The sequence below is a fragment of the Micromys minutus genome, assembly GCF_963924665.1.
Source record: "Micromys minutus genome assembly, chromosome: X".
Lineage (NCBI taxonomy): Eukaryota > Metazoa > Chordata > Mammalia > Rodentia > Muridae > Micromys > Micromys minutus.
In genome coordinates, this window is record NC_137970.1 from 52,970,049 (window position 1) to 52,973,195 (window position 3,147).

At 37.3% G+C, this 3,147-nt stretch overlaps 1 pseudogene across 1 annotated transcript; it reads left to right on the forward strand.

The window, feature by feature from the left end:
• The first annotated feature begins 566 nt into the window (after positions 1 to 566).
• On the forward strand, positions 567 to 1,232 carry LOC308415935 (thioredoxin reductase-like selenoprotein T; annotated as a pseudogene). Its single transcript has one exon. The product of its transcript is annotated as a thioredoxin reductase-like selenoprotein T (transcript).
• The last annotated feature ends 1,915 nt before the right edge of the window (positions 1,233 to 3,147 follow it).

Genomic DNA, 3,147 nt, shown 5'->3' on the forward strand with positions numbered 1-3,147 from the left:
GTAGCTAAGACTTCAAATACTATATTGAATCTATAAGAATAGACATCCTTGAGTTTCGGTCTGAAGGTGGCAGAAGTGGCTGTCTCCATCAAGATGAGGCTCTACTCAGCTATCAGAAACAATGGCCTAACAAAATTCTTAAGAAAATGGATGCATCCCAAGAATATCATCCTGAGTGAGATAACCCAGTCACAAAAGAACAGACATAATATGCAGTCACTGATAATGGGATACTAACCCCAGAAAGCCCTGAACACCCCAGAAACAACCCACAGACTGTGTGAAGATCAAGAAAAAAAGGGGGAAAAAGAATATATTCTAATTAAAATAGAACTGTATCACATCCCCCCCCTTTTTTCCTACAGTCCCTCCCAGTTTCTCTCCTATCTCCTCAAATTTATAACCTCTTTTCCTATATTATTGTTACATATATACATATGTGTATGTATAGGTACCCACAAGTACTTAATTACAACCTTATAAAAATGTGTTTGTATACTTTTATGCAAAAATGCTTAAAAATCTGTACATTTATCTTTGGTTTTTAAAATAAAGTTATAAAAAAGATGAGGCTCTTGTTGCTTCTGCTGGTGGTGGCATGGTCCGCAGGGAGGCCTCTGCCAACCTGGGTGGCGTGCCCAGCAGGAGATTAAAGATGCAGTATGTTACATGACTGCTGCTCAAGTTCCAGAATTGTGTATCCTGAAGGTACAGGCGGGTGTTCAAGGAGTACATGCGGGTTATTAGCCAGTGGTATCCAGACATCCACATTGAAGGGGAGAATTATCTTCCTCAACCAATGTATAGACACATAGCATCTTTCCTGTCAGTCTTCAAACTAGTATTAATAGGCTTAATAATTGTTGGCAAAGATCCTTTTGCTTCTTTCGGCATGCAAGCTCCTAGCATCTGACAGCGGGGACAAGAAAATAAGGTTTATGCATGTATGATGGTTTTCTTCTTGAGCAACATGATTGAGAACCAGTGTATGTCAACAGGTTCATTTGAGATAACTTTAAATGATGTGCCAGTGTGGTCTAAGCTGGAGTCTGGACATCTTCCATCCATGCAACAACTTGTTCAGATTCTTGACAATGAAATGAAACTGAATGTGCATATGGGTTCAATCCCACATCACCGATCATAGCCCTGCCTATCAGCACTGAAAACTCTTTTACACTAAGGGATTTTGCAAGAGCAGTGTGGCTGACATTATGAAGGCCTGTACTGAAGACAGCAAGCTATTAGTACAGACCAGATGTTTCTTGGCAAGCTCGTTGTACCTCTTGGAAAACCTCAATGCAAGACAGTTTTCCATGCTGGCACATGCTGAATTCTGCACATACATGTACTGCAGTGATACTGTGTGGCTTCCCCGAGCCCAGTGATAATAATTTCTTCTTACATAGTATCACTACTTGCTATTCTTTTTTGGTAAAGTTTGAGAAAGTACAGAATGGAGTTACAACTTGAGGTTTTTTCAACACCTGTGTTAAGTTGGTTGTGTTTTTATATGAATTTTCATTTTTTAAAAAATAGTTAAGCATCAGTTTTCTGAACTGAAGTTCCCAAATAATTTTTAAGAGTTCCTCAGATAGCTCTAATTGGCCATGTTTAATACATAGTTTTGAAAATACTGAAGATTGTGAACAGTAAATTATACAGGATTATGGGAGGAAATCCAATATCCAGAATACTTTGTGTATGTGTGTGTGTTGCCTAGTAAGTGTGATGCGAGTGCATATGTGTGTGTGTGTGTGTGTGTGTGTGTGTGAGAGAGAGAGAGAGAGAGAGAGAGAGAGAGAGAGAGAGAGAGAGAAATCATCAAGAACAGCAAAAGCAACTGCTTTAAAAATCCTATTGTGTAGTTCAAATGTCCTGCCTTGACCAATCTAATGAATTAATTAATGGGCCCTTAATACTAAACTAATTTTGAGAAACTGAGCAGATGTTAAGTTAAATGAAAAAGTTTATTGCTCAGTGTATCTGTTAGCATTATTTTAAATAACCATCTGCCTATTTTTTTTTGTTTTTGACTAAAAAATTAATCTCATACCCGACATACTTTAGATTTACACACAAGTAATGAGCTAATTTACTGTTTTAAAACAGTTGAAACTCACCTCACTAAAGAGCAATTCAATGAAACCTCTTTACACAGTATGTATTATTTAAACGGAGATCATTTGTCTAGTAATTGCGTTATCTTAAAACATCATATGTCTGAATTTTATTGTATTTGAAAGTCAAAATTAAAAATATTTTTAATGTTTTCATACTGTTCCAGAGTTCTAAAAGAAACTTAGAGTTCACAAAGACAATAAGAATGATTTTTTGGAACTAGAGCCTAGTTCTGAGTAGCAGTTACATAGCAGCTGTGGCAACAGAAGGGTTAAGTTGAAGAGGCCGTCGTGACCTGGTCGTGAGTGGAGGTTATGAGCTTAAGGGACACAGCTTGGGGACTTGATACTGAGAGCAGCATGACCACTGGATGTACCCTGTGTGCATCCAGGCTGTGCCTCTTACAGCCTAAAGTGGAGTCTGCCATTGACGTCAGATGACAGGAAGACAGTCTAGTGATTGACAGGAGAGAACAGATGGAATGGTACCTTTTGGTTAGCACTGTGGCACTGCTAGCCTAGGTTCTTTTGGTATAGACATTGTAATTTAAATGGAAATTCCACATATATGTGTATGTTGACTAGGTCTTAAAACCTTGCTAATATGGTTGCCTACCACTTCAGACTCCACATCCTGCAAAGTTTAACATTGGAGGGGCCTTTTTTCAAGTAGTGGACATTCCATTTGTGATGGAGTTAGCTTTATGGCACATAGACGTTCATAATTTCAGCCATAGATGTCCATGTGTACTTGACAAGTCAAACTAAGAAGAACCCAATGTCAAATCCAACTTTCTCCGTGTTTGCCTTAGGTTGAATTTGTCTCCAAGTTAGTAGATTTTACTGGCTTAGACATTCACACTCATCTCTTTTATTTTATGCTTAGTCATATTTAAATCCAGACTTTAATAGTCTATTAGACAGATAAATGAGGTGCATGAATATAAAAATATATAAGGAAAAGAAGAATATAAACTATTTATAACTTTATTATATTAATAACATTTCAAAATGTATTAGTTGCTTG